The sequence below is a fragment of the Salmo salar genome, unplaced genomic scaffold (assembly GCF_905237065.1).
Source record: "Salmo salar unplaced genomic scaffold, Ssal_v3.1, whole genome shotgun sequence".
Classification (NCBI taxonomy): domain Eukaryota; kingdom Metazoa; phylum Chordata; class Actinopteri; order Salmoniformes; family Salmonidae; genus Salmo; species Salmo salar.
The window spans coordinates 167,241-183,365 of NW_025550938.1; the positions used below are offsets into that span (position 1 = coordinate 167,241).

The 16,125-nt window shown below is 52.1% G+C and overlaps 6 non-coding genes and 3 pseudogenes across 6 annotated transcripts; all 9 read left to right on the forward strand.

Annotated features, from left to right (window-relative positions):
* The first annotated feature begins 1,397 nt into the window (after positions 1-1,397).
* Positions 1,398-1,575, forward strand: LOC123740616 (uncharacterized; annotated as a pseudogene).
* Positions 1,576-2,158: 583 nt separating this feature from the next.
* On the forward strand, positions 2,159-2,275 carry LOC123740498 (U5 spliceosomal RNA). Its single transcript, XR_006768384.1, has one exon. It is a non-coding gene; the product is annotated as a U5 spliceosomal RNA (small nuclear RNA).
* A 2,290-nt stretch (positions 2,276-4,565) lies between these two features.
* On the forward strand, positions 4,566-4,752 carry LOC123740355 (U2 spliceosomal RNA). Its single transcript, XR_006768294.1, has one exon. It is a non-coding gene; the product is annotated as a U2 spliceosomal RNA (small nuclear RNA).
* A 584-nt stretch (positions 4,753-5,336) lies between these two features.
* Positions 5,337-5,453, forward strand: LOC123740499 (U5 spliceosomal RNA). Its single transcript, XR_006768385.1, has one exon. It is a non-coding gene; the product is annotated as a U5 spliceosomal RNA (small nuclear RNA).
* A 5,687-nt stretch (positions 5,454-11,140) lies between these two features.
* Positions 11,141-11,315, forward strand: LOC123740310 (uncharacterized; annotated as a pseudogene).
* Positions 11,316-11,890: 575 nt separating this feature from the next.
* On the forward strand, positions 11,891-12,007 carry LOC123740500 (U5 spliceosomal RNA). The gene has a single exon (XR_006768386.1). It is a non-coding gene; the product is annotated as a U5 spliceosomal RNA (small nuclear RNA).
* Positions 12,008-14,289: 2,282 nt separating this feature from the next.
* On the forward strand, positions 14,290-14,465 carry LOC123740387 (uncharacterized; annotated as a pseudogene).
* A 582-nt stretch (positions 14,466-15,047) lies between these two features.
* LOC123740502 (U5 spliceosomal RNA) lies at positions 15,048-15,164 on the forward strand. Its single transcript, XR_006768387.1, has one exon. It is a non-coding gene; the product is annotated as a U5 spliceosomal RNA (small nuclear RNA).
* Positions 15,165-15,511: 347 nt separating this feature from the next.
* Positions 15,512-15,701, forward strand: LOC123740602 (U2 spliceosomal RNA). Its single transcript, XR_006768478.1, has one exon. It is a non-coding gene; the product is annotated as a U2 spliceosomal RNA (small nuclear RNA).
* The last annotated feature ends 424 nt before the right edge of the window (positions 15,702-16,125 follow it).

A 16,125-nucleotide genomic window follows, 5' to 3' on the forward strand; every position in this document is an offset into this window, starting at 1 on the left:
GTCTTCCGTTAAGTTTTTCGGAAGATGGAGTGGTAGGACGGATGTGCCCGGAGGGTTATCTCTCTGTAACGGGGCCCTGAGGATACTCGGGGTCCATTTTGAGACCTCCGGCTCAGCGACGCTGAACTGGAACATGGGCATCGCAGTGGTACAGAGGAAGCTAGCAATGTGGAGGGCTAGGTCGTTGTCCTTTTTAGGCAAGGTCCTGGTTCTCAAGGTGGATGTATTGCCATCTCTATTGTACTTGGCGTACATCTACCCATTGCCGGCTTGTCTGAGGAGGCCTCTAGTGAGGCTAGTGTTTCAGTTCATGTGGGGTGGCAGGTACGAGTGGGTCGCCAGGGCACGCATGATCTGTCCCATCGGGGAGGGAGGTAGGGGGGTACCACATCTCCCCCTTAAGCTGGACGCAATTTTTGTTTCTTTTCTGTTAACGGAGCTTGCTCAGCCGGTACTACACCCGTCCGGTTACCTCCTGCGGGTGTTCTTCTCGTATCAGGCGAGAAGCGTAATGGTGTGGTCTAACACGGGTCCTCGGGCGGAACAGCTGCCGTGGCACTTTGGCCATGCGGCCAAGTGGCTGCGTGCGCACCCGAGGTTGAAGTCGCCCGAGTAGGTTTAGATCACAGGCACCTGTACGAGGAGGTTAGACGGGCAGTAAGTCCGGCACCTGTGGTGGGCATCCCGGCGGCGGTCTGGGAAGGAGTGCAGGCGCGGGGCCTGGACAACAGGCTCAAGGACCTGAATTGGTTGAGCCTCCACAAGTGTTTGCCGGTACGTTCCACCATGTACCGGCATAGCTTGGCGCGATCCCCCACCTGCCCAAGGCTTTCGTGTGGCAGGGAGGAGACTGTGCGCCATGTCTTTTGGGACTGTGCCATTGCCGGAGTAGTATGGGCGAAGGCACGGGTGTTGTTAGGAAGGGTTAGAGGTGATTTTGTTTTGACGTGGGCTAGGTTAGAGAGAGGTGTAGGGAGAGCGAGGGGGACGGATAGGGATAGGTTTCTGCTCTGGCTTCTCATGAGCCTCTTTAAGCGGGGGCTGTGGGAAGCCAGGCAGAACATGGTTAAGACAGGGAAAGATTGGGGGGTGGAAGGGATAGTGAGGAGGGTGGAAGGAGATTTGAGAGGGAGGATGAAGAGGGAGGAGAGGAAGTGGGGCAGCATGCTGCCCGGGAGAGATGGAAGGGGGGATTAGGGCTGGGGTTATTTTAGATTAGGGACGGGAAGATAGGGAAAGTTAGTGTTTAGGATGACGGGGAGGGATGATGCTCCCCTGAGTTTTTGTTTTGGGTTTTCGTTTGGTTTTGAATTAAAAATGCCATTATTATTTGTGTTTGGATGGAATGTATGAGTTTGTATTGTTTTGTATTGTATGAATGGCATTGATTGTAATAAATTATTTTTTCTAAAAAAAAAAAAATCTGTTCTTATCAGTTTAATATCTGATACGTCCCCCATCGGGGGACTACATATTAAATGGATTTTTCGAACAGGGAGTCGGAAATGGGGCTTGCTCCGTCCGCTCCACGCATCGACCCGGTATTGCAGTACCTCCGGGAACGGTGCAACACTTTTCTCCCATTGTCAAGGAAAAAGAAATACACCAAGCTATGTAAAACAGCTAGCAGAAGAAGAGAAGGAATGAAAAAAGAAGAATCATCCAAACTGAAACAAGTGCGAAGCCCCCTTCATGGGGGTCCCCCGTTTTCCCGCCATTTTACTTAAAAAAAAAAAAAAAAAAAAAACATTGGCCAGGAGAGTGTGTGTGTGTGTGTGTGTGTGTGTGTGTGTGTGTGTGTGTGTGTGTGTGTGTGTTTTTGAGCCCCCCCCAAAAAATACAATCACTTCACCAGGATTGTGTGTGTGTGTGTGTGTGTGTGTGTGTGTGTGTGTTTTTGAGCCCCCCCCCCCAAAAAATACAATCACTTCACCAGGATTGTGTGTGTGTGTGTGTTTTTGAGCCCCCCCCCAAAAATACAATCACTTCACCAGGATTGTCTGTCTGTCTGTCTGTCTGTCTGTCTGTCTGTCTGTCTGTCTGTGACTTTTTACCCACAGCCCTCGAAAACTTGGAAGAGTGGGTTCGGGGACCACCCGCGGGGACCCGGCCTAGAGTGCACCGTGTGTGTCTCGGGCCCCGACCTCTGACTTCCATACGACTCTGGTTTCTCTTCATTACGCACAAGCCTTTCGCCTTTTACTAAAGACTTCCGTGGAGAGGAACACTTACGAGTTCAACGTATTTTTGGAAGGGCTTTGCTTCTGGCAGAGCCCGGTATCTTGTTTCAAGAGAAATTGACAGAGATGACGCCGAGACTTTTGCTCAGGCGTTTGACTTGAAGCCGGCTGACCGACCGGCGTATTTTTTTCCACTCAAAGTAGTCGCTCGGGCAATTGAGTTCAAGCCCGACGATGACTGGTGTATTTGCCGGGCATTGAACAAATAGTCGCACTAGGATTAAAGAGCTAGTGACCTAACGACGCATTAGCGACTTTTAAAAAAAACACACCCGCCTGTCACCAGGGAAGCGTTGGGTGAGGAGGAGCCAACTTTTGCCAAACCGATGAGGTCTGCCGAGGCCCCGGGGCCCGGGCGGGTGCAGGGGTCAATTTGTGGGTTATCGCTTCTCGGCCTTTTGGCTCAGATCAAGCTTGGTACCGAGGTGCCCCAAAGCCCGCTGAGCCAAAAGGTCGAAGGAAGGCCGGAGGGAGGAAAGGTTTGGAGTGTGGGAGACGGTTTTTTTCCATTTTCAAAAAATAATTTTTCTAGTGGCTTCTTTTTAAGAGAGCTTTTTTCAAGATGGCTCGACATGCTCCAAACAAGATGCCTGGAGTCGGGATAGCGAACACGGTGAGGTTCGCCTGGAGGAACAAGGAGATGGAGCCGTTTGGGAGGGAGACCTTTGGGAGAAAAATATTGATTGGGATCCTAAAGTTGGAGGTGGGGGAAGTGTTGTGCCTCCAGGCGAACCCACTGGAGGTGGCTTACGACGTGACGCTCCACAAAGAAGACAGGTATGAGGACGTGATGAGGAGGGCGAGAGAAGTGGGAAAGGATGGACCGATGTGTCATTACGAGGTGACCAGCCTGGGAAAAACTAATTTCCGGGTGGTCACGGTTAATATGTATAACCCTCATGTGAAGGACGAGGAGGTGAGGACTTTCCTTGGGCGCTACATGGACAATGTCTCCTCGGCAAGGCTCCTCAGGGACTCCCTGGGCTTCTGGGATGGGAAGAGAGGATTCCAGGCGTTGCTCAGGGAGGACCCTGAGGGGTTGGGGGTTACCTCCATCCGCCGGCGATGTTCTCCCTGGGGGCTGACAGGGGACGTTGTATTATGCACGTCAGCCCCCGTTCTGCAGGCGTTGTATGGCCTATGGTCATATCCTCGCCTCGTGCAGCACAAAGAAGTGCAGGTATTGTGGATCTGCGGAGCACGAGGCGAGGGACTGTGACGCGCCGAAGGCATGTCACGGGTGTGGCATGATTACGCACCTGTGGCGTGAATGCCCGGCGCGTCACCGGTCATACGCGTCTGCAGCTGGGGGGGGAGCGAGAGCCGGGGATGGGGGAAGAAGAGGAGGGGACAAAGAAACAAGAACTGGCACAGAGGAAAAGGACACACGGCGGGAGAAGAAGGACAGAGCGACAGTAGGAGAAGAAGAGGAAAAGGAAGAAGTGGACATGGTGGAATCGGAGGGGCGGGAGGCTGAAGGAGAGGAGGAGCAGGAGGCTGAAGGAGAGAAGGAGCAGGAGGAGGAAGGAGATAAGAGAGTGGAGGGGTCGGAGAAGACGGCGGTGGAGAAGGAGCTGGAGAAGGGAACAGAGAAGGAGGAGACAGGGAAGACGGAGGTGGAGAGGAAGGAGACTGAAGGGGAGGAGACAGAGAAGGCAGTGGTGGCGGGACCAGAGGGAGAGGGAGTGAAGGAGGGGGGGGCAGTAAAAAGGGGAACCACGGGTAGAGGTGGAGAAGGAGGCAAGTTATGAGAACGTTTTGCCTTTTACTCCACCACTTAAAAGGACTAAAAAGGGGGAGCGCTCAAGGAGGAAAGGTGGTAAAAGAGGGGGGAGGGCAGATCAGGGGGGAGGGGAGGGGGAGGTTGCAGGGCCCTCGTGGGCTCCCTCTTCCTTCTCCTTTACACCCCTATCTGAGCTGGACCTCACAGGAATGGCCCAGGATTGGGCGATGGAGGGAGGTTTAAGCTCCCTGTTTAGGGGCATGGGGTCCCCGGGCCGGAGTCGGGAGGGGGGTGGTGGATTTGAGTGGGGGCACAAGGCACAGAGTGTGGGTGTGCCGGATATTGATTTTGTTTCCAGGGGAGAGGGGATGGTGGCCGACGGTGGAGCGTCAGGAGTGGAGGAGGCGTCCCCGTCGGTCGGGAGTATAGGGTGAGTTTCTTTGGGTATTTGATGTGGGTATGGGTTTTGGTTTGTAGGTGGGAAGGGCAGGGAAGACGAGTTTTTGTTTTGGGGTTTTAGTGTTTGTGTTGTAGTTTATAAATGCCTAGTTATGATTTTTGATTGATATATGGTTTTGTATTGAAAGGCTTGAATGTAATAAATATATTTTGTAAAAAAAAAAAAAAAAAAAAAAATCTGTTCTTATCAGTTTAATATCTGATACGTCCCCCATCGGGGGACTACATATTAAATGGATTTTTCGAACAGGGAGTCGGAAATGGGGCTTGCTCCGTCCGCTCCACGCATCGACCCGGTATTGCAGTACCTCCGGGAACGGTGCAACACTTTTCTCCCATTGTCAAGGAAAAAGAAATACACCAAGCTATGTAAAACAGCTAGCAGAAGAAGAGAAGGAATGAAAAAAGAAGAATCATCCAAACTGAAACAAGTGCGAAGCCCCCTTCATGGGGGTCCCCGTTTTCCCGCCATTTTACTTAAAAAAAAAAAAAAAAAAAAAAAACATTGGCCAGGAGAGTGTGTGTGTGTGTGTGTGTGTGTGTGTGTGTGTGTGTGTGTGTGTGTGTGTGTGTTTTGAGCCCCCCCAAAAATACAATCACTTCACCAGGATTGTGTGTGTGTGTGTGTGTGTGTGTGTGTGTGTGTGTGTGTGTGTGTTTTTGAGCCCCCCAAAAAAATACAATCACTTCACCAGGATTGTGTGTGTGTGTGTGTTTTTGAGCCCCCCAAAAATACAATCACTTCACCAGGATTGTCTGTCTGTCTGTCTGTCTGTCTGTCTGTCTGTCTGTCTGTCTGTGACTTTTTACCCACAGCCCTCGAAAACTTGGAAGAGTGGGTTCGGGGACCACCCGCGGGGACCCGGCCTAGAGTGCACCGTGTGTGTCTCGGGCCCCGACCTCTGACTTCCATACGACTCTGGTTTCTCTTCATTACGCACAAGCCTTTCGCCTTTTACTAAAGACTTCCGTGGAGAGGAACACTTACGAGTTCAACGTATTTTTGGAAGGGCTTTGCTTCTGGCAGAGCCCGGTATCTTGTTTCAAGAGAAATTGACAGAGATGACGCCGAGACTTTTTGCTCAGGCGTTTGACTTGAAGCCGGCTGACCGACCGGCGTATTTTTCCACTCAAAGTAGTCGCTCGGGCAATTGAGTTCAAGCCCGACGATGACTGGTGTATTTGCCGGGCATTGAACAAATAGTCGCACTAGGATTAAAGAGCTAGTGACCTAACGACGCATTAGCGACTTTTAAAAAAAACACACCCGCCTGTCACCAGGGAAGCGTTGGGTGAGGAGGAGCCAACTTTTGCCAAACCGATGAGGTCTGCCGAGGCCCCCGGGGGCCCGGCGGGTGCAGGGGTCAATTTGTGGGTTATCGCTTCTCGGCCTTTTGGCTCAGATCAAGCTTGGTACCGAGGTGCCCCAGAGCTCGCTGAGTCAAAAGGTCGGAGATAGGAGGGCGGTATTTTTTGTTTTTGCTTTATTGGAAATTGTTTTTCAATACTCGTGTTTTCCACCAGCGGCTTCTTTTTTTGAAGAGAGCTTTATACCTGAGAAGATGACGCAAGAAGTACCAAGAAGAACGGTCCCTGGGATAGGGATAGCGAATACAGTAAGGTTTGCATGGAGAAACAAGGAGAAGGAGCCATTCGGGAGGGAGACGTTTGGGAGAACGGTCTTGATGGGGACACTAAAACTGTCAGTTAAAGACGTCTTTTGCCTTCAGGGAAACCCCATGGAAAAAGCTTTTGATGCTACTTTTTACACAGAGGAGATGCATCAAGATATCATGAAGAAGGTGAGGGCTTTGGGAGGCGTGGAACCCTTGCGTAATTACGAGGTCACAAGTTTGGCCAAGAGCAATTTTAGAGTGGTGACGGTGAACATATATAACCCACATGTCAAAGATGAAGAGGTGAGGGCATTTCTCGGGAGGTATATGGATAATGTCTCAACGGCAAGGCTCCTCAGGGACTCCCTGGGGTTCTGGAATGGCAGGCGGGGTTTCCAGGCACTCCTCAGGGAGGACCCTAAGGGACAGGATGGCTACCTCCATCCTCCTGCGATGTTCTCCCTGGGGGCTGACCGGGGGACGTTGTTTTACGCACGTCAGCCCCCGTTCTGCAGGCGTTGTATGGCCTACGGTCATATCCTCGCCTCGTGCAGCACAAAAAAGTGCAGAATTTGTGGATCTGCGGAGCACGAGGCGAGGGACTGCGACGAGCCTAAGGCGTGCCACGGGTGTGGTTCATCTGCACACCTGTGGCGGGAGTGCCCGGCTCGTCAGAGGTCATACGCGTCTGCAGCTGGGGGGGGAGCAGGAGCGGGGGATGGGGGAAGAAGAGGAGAAGGAAGGACGCCACAGGACAAGAGACAAGCACGGAAAGAAGAGGAGCAAGGAGCGACAGCAGGAAGGCAGAGGGAGAAAGAAGACACGGGAGCAGAAGAAGGAGTAGAATTGAAAGGAAGAAAGGGAGTGGAGGAACGAGAGACACCGACAAGGGAGGGAGAGGTGGTGGAGGTGCTGCCGGTGGCGGGGGGCTGGGGGAGGAGGAGGAGGGAGGGGGTGAGGGAGTGGGGGACAGCATGTCGAGCGCCCTCGTTGAGGAGTTGAGGGGAATGGTGGAGGAGCTGGCGGAGAGGGGGAGTGGTGTCTCTCCGCTGCCTCCAAAGCCGAAGAAGAAAGGGAAGAGGGGGAGCTCGGCATGCTGTGAGAGGGAGGCGGGTGAGGGGGGTGAGGGGGTGGCCAAGCGGGTGATGGGGGAGGGAGGAACACCTTTGACATCACTGTTTTCCTCAGCCCCCCAACAGCTGGTGGAGGGAGACTCCCAGGGCGTGGCGCTGGGCTGGGTGTCTGAGGGGGGATCTCAACTCCTGCTTGGGGAGGTGGGATCCCCTGCTCTCGACCTCAGTCCAGCTGCCTTTAGGGAGAGAGGAGAGGAGGGTGTTGGTGGGGAACCCAGGATGCAGGGAACTCCAAGGCCTAACACCATACCTGCATCCTGGGTTGGAGAGATGGAGGAGGACGGGGGGACGTCAGGAGAGGAGAAGACGTCCCCGCCGGATGAGACGAAGCAGGGGGGCATCGGGTGAGTCTCCTGTTTTTTGTTATTTTAGGGTTTTCATTTTGTTGATGTAGGGTTTTATTTTAAATTAAATGACATTTTCTGTTAAATTTTTTAGTTTAAATGTAAGGGGTTTGAGGGATTTTGTTAAGAGGAGGGCGGTTTTTAGTTTTTTGGAAGGGGTGGGTTTTGATGTTTGTTTTTTACAGGAGGTTCACCTGAGGGATGGAGGGGATGTCATCAGGTTTAGTAGGGAGTGGGATAAGGGAGAGTCAGTTTGGGGTATAGGTGGGGTGCATTCTACGGGGGTGGGGATTTTGTTTGGGAATAGGGAGGTGAGGGTGGAGGGATCTTTTGTTGTAATGCAGGGGAGGGTGTTGGGGGTGGATGTCACTATTAGGGATAGTAGGTATAGGTTTGTGGTGGTGTATGGGCCACAGGTGGCGGCAGACAGGAGGGAGATGGTGGACTGTCTGGCGCCCCTGTGTGTCACAAATAGGCACTTGGTGATAGGAGGGGATTTCAACATAGATTTAGGGTTAGTGGGTGATAGTAGTGCAGGCGCCATCACCGGGCTAATGGCTTGCCATGGTCTGGTTGATGGAGGCCTGCACTCTACTCCGACAATGGCTGGTCCCACATGGCGCAACTCCCGGGGGGTTGCGCGGAGGCTCGACTACATTTTCCTATCTAGGTCTTTGGGTCAGTTGTCTGGGCGGCTGTTGCCTGTGTTCTTCTCAGATCACGACGGGGTACTCCTGCAGGTGGGGTCGCCAGTCTGCCTCTTCGGTAGGGGGTACTGGAAATTAGATCGGGATGTGCTGGAGGAGCAAGCTTTCGTTGACACCTTTTTGGTTTCTTTCGGGGCTTGAAGGCCTCCGGTCCATGTGCGAGGGGGTGTTAGAGTGGTGGGACTTAGTTAAGGTAAGGATTAGGGCTTTTATAATAGGATATTGTAAGAGGAAAAAAGGGAGGAAAGGAGGGAGGTGGATCGTATCCAAAGGTTGCTCGAACTCGAGTACGAGGCAGGCAACCTCGGCGGGTCGATTGACTGGGAGAGATCCACTGACCTGAAGGCGCAGCTCAGGGAGCTGCAGGAGCGGAAGGCTCGAGCTTTCCTGGAGCGTGCGCATAATGGCTTTCTAGAACATAATGAGACTTGTTCCGCTATGTTCTTTAAGTCGGTTAGGGGCAGACAGAGTAGGAAGATAATGCATGGGGTGAGGAAAGAAGATGGTAGCATAGTTAGAAAACCGGAGGAAATGGTCAGGGTGACAACTGATCATTTCCGAGGTTTATTTAAAGAGAGGGTAATTGATGTAGAGCAGGGAAATGTGTTTTTAGAACACTTGTCCCGGCGATTGCCGGAGGACATTAGAGATGTGATGGAGGCTCAGATCTCCCTCGAGGAGGTTGAGAGCGCTCTCAGGAGGATGGGAAAAGGGAAGGTGCCTGGGATGGATGGGCTGCCGGCAGAGTTTTACCTCAAGTTTTGGGGTATACTTGGACCAGTGGTCCTCGAAGTCTTGAAGGCCATCCTCGAGACGGGGGTCCCGGGGGGATCAATGGCTGTCGGTGTGCTGTCACTTCTTTATAAGAAGGGGGAAGCAACTGACCTGGGCAACTGGAGGCCATTGACCATGCTGTGTGTAGACTATAAGCTCTTAGCAAAGGTCTTAGCAGACCGGTTGCGCACAGCCCTTCCCTACGTCGTCCATGAGGATCAGACGTGCGGGGTAGAGGGACGCTCTATTAGGTGGAACCTACAGTTGATCAGGGACTCCATCGCTTGGGTAGAAGACAGAGGGCTGCCTTTAATGGTAGCAGCGCTTGATCAGGCGAAAGCCTTTGATCGCGTGAATAGATCCTTTCTATTCAGGGTGTTAGGTAGATTAGGTTTTGGGGAAAAGTTTATAGGATGGATCCGTACTTTATATGTCGGAGCGGGGTGCCGGGTTAGCGTAAACAGTCATTTAGGTGATGTTTTTGACCTCTCGTCTGGGGTCAGGCAGGGATGCCCGCTCTCGGCACTCCTCTTCGTTCTGTACATGGAGCCTCTGGGGGCTGCCATTAGGGCAGACACAGGGGTGGAGGGCTTGCTGATCCCTGGAAGTGGCGGTCTCCGTGTCAAGTTGACACAGTACGCCGACGACACCTCCTTGCTGCTTTGCAAGGACTCGTGCTTGACAAGGTCCCTTGCCATTATTGGGGACTTCACCCGAGTGTCGGGGGCGGTTCTGAACCACGCGAAGTCTTCCGTTAAATTTTTCGGAAGATGGAGTGGTAGGACGGATGTGCCCGGAGGGTTATCTCTCTGTAACGGGGCCCTGAGGGTTCTCGGGGTCCACTTTGAGACCTCCGGCTCAGCGACGCTGAACTGGAACATGGGCATCGCAGTGGTACAGAGGAAGCTAGCAATGTGGAGGGCTAGGTCTTTGTCCTTTTTAGGCAAGGTCCTGGTTCTCAAGGTGGATGTACTGCCATCTCTTTTGTATTTGGCGTACATCTACCCATTGCCGGCTTGTCTGAGGAGGCCTCTAGTGAGGCTAGTGTTTCAGTTCATGTGGGGTGGCAGGTACGAGTGGGTCGCCAGGGCACGCATGATCTGTCCCATCGGGGAGGGAGGTAGGGGGGTACCACATCTCCCCCTCAAGCTGGACGCAATTTTTGTTTCTTTTCTGTTAACGGAGCTTGCTCAGCCGGTACTACACCCGTCCGGTTACCTCCTGCGGGTGTTCTTCTCGTATCAGGCGAGAAGCGTAATGGTGTGGTCTAACACGGGTCCTCGGGCGGAACAGCTGCCGTGGCACTTTGGTCATGCGGCCAAGTGGCTGCGCGCACACCCCGAGGTTGAAGTTGCCCGAGTAGGTTTAGACCACAGGCACCTGTACGAGGAGGTCAGACGGGCAGTAAGTCCGGCACCTGTAGTGGGCATCCCGGCGGTGGTCTGGGAGGGAGTGCAGGCGCGGGGTCTAGACAACAGGCTCAAGGACCTGAATTGGTTGAGCCTCCACAAGTGTTTGCCGGTACGCTCCACCATGTACCGGCATAGCTTGGCGCGATCCCCCACCTGTCCAAGACTTTCTTGTGGCAGGGAGGAGACTGTGCGCCATGTCTTTTGGGACTGTGCCATTGCCGGAGTAGTATGGGCAAAGGCACGGGTGTTGTTAGGAAGGGTTAGAGGGGATTTTGTTTTGACTTGGGCTAGGCTAGAGAGAGGTGTAGGGAGAGCGAGGGGACGGATAGGGATAGGTTTCTGCTCTGGCTTCTCATGAGCCTCTTTAAGCGGGGGCTGTGGGAAGCCAGGCAGAACATGGTTAAGACAGGGAAAGATTGGGGGTGGAAGGAATAGTGAGGAGGGTGGAAGGAGATTTGAGAGGGAGGATGAAGAGGGAGGAGAGGAAGTGGGGGCAGCACGCTGCCCGGGAGAGATGGAAGGGGGGATTAGGGCTGGGGTTATTTTAGATTAGGGACGGGAAGATAGGGAAAGTTAGTGTTTAGGATGACGGGGAGGGATGATGCTCCCCTGAGTTTTTGTTTTGGGTTTTCGTTTGGTTTTTGAATTAAAAATGCCATTATTATTTGTGTTTGGATGGAATGTATGAGTTTGTATTGTTTTGTATTGTATGAATGGCATTGAATGTAATAAATTATTTTTTCTAAAAAAAAAATCTGTTCTTATCAGTTTAATATCTGATACGTCCCCCATCGGGGGACTACATATTAAATGGATTTTTCGAACAGGGAGTCGGAAATGGGGCTTGCTCCGTCCGCTCCACGCATCGACCCGGTATTGCAGTACCTCCGGGAACGGTGCAACACTTTTCTCCCATTGTCAAGGAAAAAGAAATACACCAAGCTATGTAAAACAGCTAGCAGAAGAAGAGAAGGAATGAAAAAAGAAGAATCATCCAAACTGAAACAAGTGCGAAGCCCCCTTCATGGGGGTCCCCGTTTTCCCGCCATTTTACTTAAAAAAAAAAAAAAAAAAACATTGGCCAGGAGAGTGTGTGTGTGTGTGTGTGTGTGTGTGTGTGTGTGTGTGTGTGTGTGTGTGTGTGTTTTGAGCCCCCAAAAAAATACAATCACTTCACCAGGATTGTGTGTGTGTGTGTGTGTGTGTGTGTGTGTGTGTGTGTGTGTGTTTTGAGCCCCCAAAAAAATACAATCACTTCACCAGGATTGTGTGTGTGTGTGTGTTTTTGAGCCCCCCAAAAATACAATCACTTCACCAGGATTGTCTGTCTGTCTGTCTGTCTGTCTGTCTGTCTGTCTGTCTGTCTGTGACTTTTTACCCACAGCCCTCGAAAACTTGGAAGAGTGGGTTCGGGGACCACCCGCGGGGACCCGGCCTAGAGTGCACCGTGTGTGTCTCGGGCCCCGACCTCTGACTTCCATACGACTCTGGTTTCTCTTCATTACGCACAAGCCTTTCGCCTTTTACTAAAGACTTCCGTGGAGAGGAACACTTACGAGTTCAACGTATTTTTGGAAGGGCTTTGCTTCTGGCAGAGCCCGGTATCTTGTTTCAAGAGAAATTGACAGAGATGACGCCGAGACTTTTGCTCAGGCGTTTGACTTGAAGCCGGCTGACCGACCGGCGTATTTTTTCCACTCAAAGTAGTCGCTCGGGCAATTGAGTTCAAGCCCGACGATGACTGGTGTATTTGCCGGGCATTGAACAAATAGTCGCACTAGGATTAAAGAGCTAGTGACCTAACGACGCATTAGCGACTTTTAAAAAAAACACACCCGCCTGTCACCAGGGAAGCGTTGGGTGAGGAGGAGCCAACTTTTGCCAAACCGATGAGGTCTGCCGAGGCCCCGGGGGCCGGCGGGTGCAGGGGTCAATTTGTGGGTTATCGCTTCTCGGCCTTTTGGCTCAGATCAAGCTTGGTACCGAGGTGCCCCAAAGCCCGCTGAGCCAAAAGGTCGAAGGAAGGCCGGAGGGAGGAAAGGTTTGGAGTGTGGGAGACGGTTTTTTCCATTTTCAAAAATAATTTTTCTAGTGGCTTCTTTTTAAGAGAGCTTTTTTTCAAGATGGCTCGACATGCTCCAAACAAGATGCCTGGAGTCGGGATAGCGAACACGGTGAGGTTCGCCTGGAGGAACAAGGAGATGGAGCCGTTTGGGAGGGAGACCTTTGGGAGAAAAATATTGATTGGGATCCTAAAGTTGGAGGTGGGGGAAGTGTTGTGCCTCCAGGCGAACCCACTGGAGGTGGCTTACGACGTGACGCTCCACAAAGAAGACAGGTATGAGGACGTGATGAGGAGGGCGAGAGAAGTGGGAAAGGATGGACCGATGTGTCATTACGAGGTGACCAGCCTGGGAAAAACTAATTTCCGGGTGGTCACGGTTAATATGTATAACCCTCATGTGAAGGACGAGGAGGTGAGGACTTTCCTTGGGCGCTACATGGACAATGTCTCCTCGGCAAGGCTCCTCAGGGACTCCCTGGGCTTCTGGGATGGGAAGAGAGGATTCCAGGCGTTGCTCAGGGAGGACCCTGAGGGGTTGGGGGGTTACCTCCATCCGCCGGCGATGTTCTCCCTGGGGGCTGACAGGGGGACGTTGTATTATGCACGTCAGCCCCGTTCTGCAGGCGTTGTATGGCCTATGGTCATATCCTCGCCTCGTGCAGCACAAAGAAGTGCAGGTATTGTGGATCTGCGGAGCACGAGGCGAGGGACTGTGACGCGCCGAAGGCATGTCACGGGTGTGGCATGATTACGCACCTGTGGCGTGAATGCCCGGCGCGTCACCGGTCATACGCGTCTGCAGCTGGGGGAGCGAGAGCCGGGGATGGGGGGAAGAAGAGGAGGGACAAAGAAACAAGAACTGGCACAGAGGAAAAGGACACACGGCGGGAGAAGAAGGACAGAGCGACAGTAGGAGAAGAAGAGGAAAAGGAAGAAGTGGACATGGTGGAATCGGAGGGGCGGGAGGCTGAAGGAGAGGAGGAGCAGGAGGCTGAAGGAGAGAAGGAGCAGGAGGAGGAAGGAGATAAGAGAGTGGAGGGGTCGGAGAAGACGGCGGTGGAGAAGGAGCTGGAGAAGGGAACAGAGAAGGAGGAGACAGGGAAGACGGAGGTGGAGAGGAAGGAGACTGAAGGGGAGGAGACAGAGAAGGCAGTGGTGGCGGGACCAGAGGGAGAGGGAGTGAAGGAGGGGGGCAGTAAAAAGGGGAACCACGGGTAGAGGTGGAGAAGGAGGCAAGTTATGAGAACGTTTTGCCTTTTACTCCACCACTTAAAAGGACTAAAAGGGGGAGCGCTCAAGGAGGAAAGGTGGTAAAAGAGGGGGGAGGGCAGATCAGGGGGGAGGGGAGGGGGAGGTTGCAGGGCCCTCGTGGGCTCCCTCTTCCTTCTCCTTTACACCCCTATCTGAGCTGGACCTCACAGGAATGGCCCAGGATTGGGCGATGGAGGGAGGTTTAAGCTCCCTGTTTAGGGGCATGGGGTCCCCGGGCCGGAGTCGGGAGGGGGTGGTGGATTTGAGTGGGGGGCACAAGGCACAGAGTGTGGGTGTGCCGGATATTGATTTTGTTTCCAGGGGAGAGGGGATGGTGGCCGACGGTGGAGCGTCAGGAGTGGAGGAGGCGTCCCCGTCGGTCGGGAGTATAGGGTGAGTTTCTTTGGGTATTTGATGTGGGTATGGGTTTTGGTTTGTAGGTGGGAAGGGCAGGGAAGACGAGTTTTTGTTTTGGGGTTTTAGTGTTTGTGTTGTAGTTTATAAATGCCTAGTTATGATTTTTGATTGATATATGGTTTTGTATTGAAAGGCTTGAATGTAATAAATATATTTTGTAAAAAAAAAAAAATCTGTTCTTATCAGTTTAATATCTGATACGTCCCCATCGGGGGACTACATATTAAATGGATTTTTCGAACAGGGAGTCGGAAATGGGGCTTGCTCCGTCCGCTCCACGCATCGACCCGGTATTGCAGTACCTCCGGGAACGGTGCAACACTTTTCTCCCATTGTCAAGGAAAAAGAAATACACCAAGCTATGTAAAACAGCTAGCAGAAGAAGAGAAGGAATGAAAAAGAAGAATCATCCAAACTGAAACAAGTGCGAAGCCCCCTTCATGGGGGTCCCCGTTTTCCCGCCATTTTACTTAAAAAAAAAAAAAAAAAAACATTGGCCAGGAGAGTGTGTGTGTGTGTGTGTGTGTGTGTGTGTGTGTGTGTGTGTGTGTGTGTGTGTGTTTTTGAGCCCCCCAAAAAATACAATCACTTCACCAGGATTGTGTGTGTGTGTGTGTGTGTGTGTGTGTGTGTGTGTGTGTGTGTGTGTGTTTTGAGCCCCCAAAAAAATACAATCACTTCACCAGGATTGTGTGTGTGTGTGTGTTTTGAGCCCCCCCAAAAATACAATCACTTCACCAGGATTGTTCTGTCTGTCTGTCTGTCTGTCTGTCTGTCTGTCTGTCTGTCTGTGACTTTTTACCCACAGCCCTCGAAAACTTGGAAGAGTGGGTTCGGGGACCACCCGCGGGGACCCGGCCTAGAGTGCACCGTGTGTGTCTCGGGCCCCGACCTCTGACTTCCATACGACTCTGGTTTCTCTTCATTACGCACAAGCCTTTCGCCTTTTACTAAAGACTTCCGTGGAGAGGAACACTTACGAGTTCAACGTATTTTTGGAAGGGCTTTGCTTCTGGCAGAGCCCGGTATCTTGTTTCAAGAGAAATTGACAGAGATGACGCCGAGACTTTTTGCTCAGGCGTTTGACTTGAAGCCGGCTGACCGACCGGCGTATTTTTTCCACTCAAAGTAGTCGCTCGGGCAATTGAGTTCAAGCCCGACGATGACTGGTGTATTTGCCGGGCATTGAACAAATAGTCGCACTAGGATTAAAGAGCTAGTGACCTAACGACGCATTAGCGACTTTTAAAAAAAACACACCCGCCTGTCACCAGGGAAGCGTTGGGTGAGGAGGAGCCAACTTTTGCCAAACCGATGAGGTCTGCCGAGGCCCCGGGGAGCCGGCGGGTGCAGGGGTCAATTTGTGGGTTATCGCTTCTCGGCCTTTTGGCTCAGATCAAGTGTAGTATCTGTTCTTATCAGTTTAATATCTGATACGTCCCCATCGGGGGACTACATATTAAATGGATTTTTCGAACAGGGAGTCGGAAATGGGGCTTGCTCCGTCCGCTCCACGCATCGACCCGGTATTGCAGTACCTCCGGGAACGGTGCAACACTTTTCTCCCATTGTCAAGGAAAAAGAAATACACCAAGCTATGTAAAACAGCTAGCAGAAGAAGAGAAGGAATGAAAAAGAAGAATCATCCAAACTGAAACAAGTGCGAAGCCCCCTTCATGGGGGTCCCCGTTTTCCCGCCATTTTACTTAAAAAAAAAAACAAAAAAAAAAACATTGGCCAGGAGAGTGTGTGTGTGTGTGTGTGTGTGTGTGTGTGTGTGTGTGTGTGTGTGTGTGTGTGTGTGTGTGTGTTTTGAGCCCCCCAAAAATACAATCACTTCACCAGGATTGTGTGTGTGTGTGTGTGTGTGTGTGTGTGTGTGTGTGTGTGTTTTGAGCCCCCCCAAAAATACAATCACTTCACCAGGATTGTGTGTGTGTGTGTGTTTTGAGCCCCCCCAAAAATACAATCACTTCACCAGGAT